The sequence below is a fragment of the Salvelinus namaycush genome, chromosome 19, assembly GCF_016432855.1.
Source record: "Salvelinus namaycush isolate Seneca chromosome 19, SaNama_1.0, whole genome shotgun sequence".
Classification (NCBI taxonomy): Eukaryota; Metazoa; Chordata; class Actinopteri; order Salmoniformes; family Salmonidae; genus Salvelinus; species Salvelinus namaycush.
In genome coordinates, this window is record NC_052325.1 from 33134174 (window position 1) to 33134522 (window position 349).

Here is a 349-nt window from a genome sequence, read left to right on the forward strand (position 1 = left end):
TATGACTTTGCTGTTACAGTTATTAAAGAAAACATTACGGCATCAATTATCAACACTCAATCATTTTTTTATGTTATACAATGAATAAACATGATTTGTTTTTGTAATTTTAAAATGTTATGCATTTAAAAATGTATATATTTGATATGTGAAAGTCTGCGAGATTAAGTGTGTTGGGTAACACTTTACATTCAATTTGTTACATAGTAATTTTGTAATGGTATTACTAAAGTGCTATGTAACAACATATTACAATGTTACTAGTGTAATTACAGCATTACTACAGAGGTATAAATAAAGGTAAAATAAAATAAAAAGTATAAGAAAAGTGCAAATTAACATATTAACA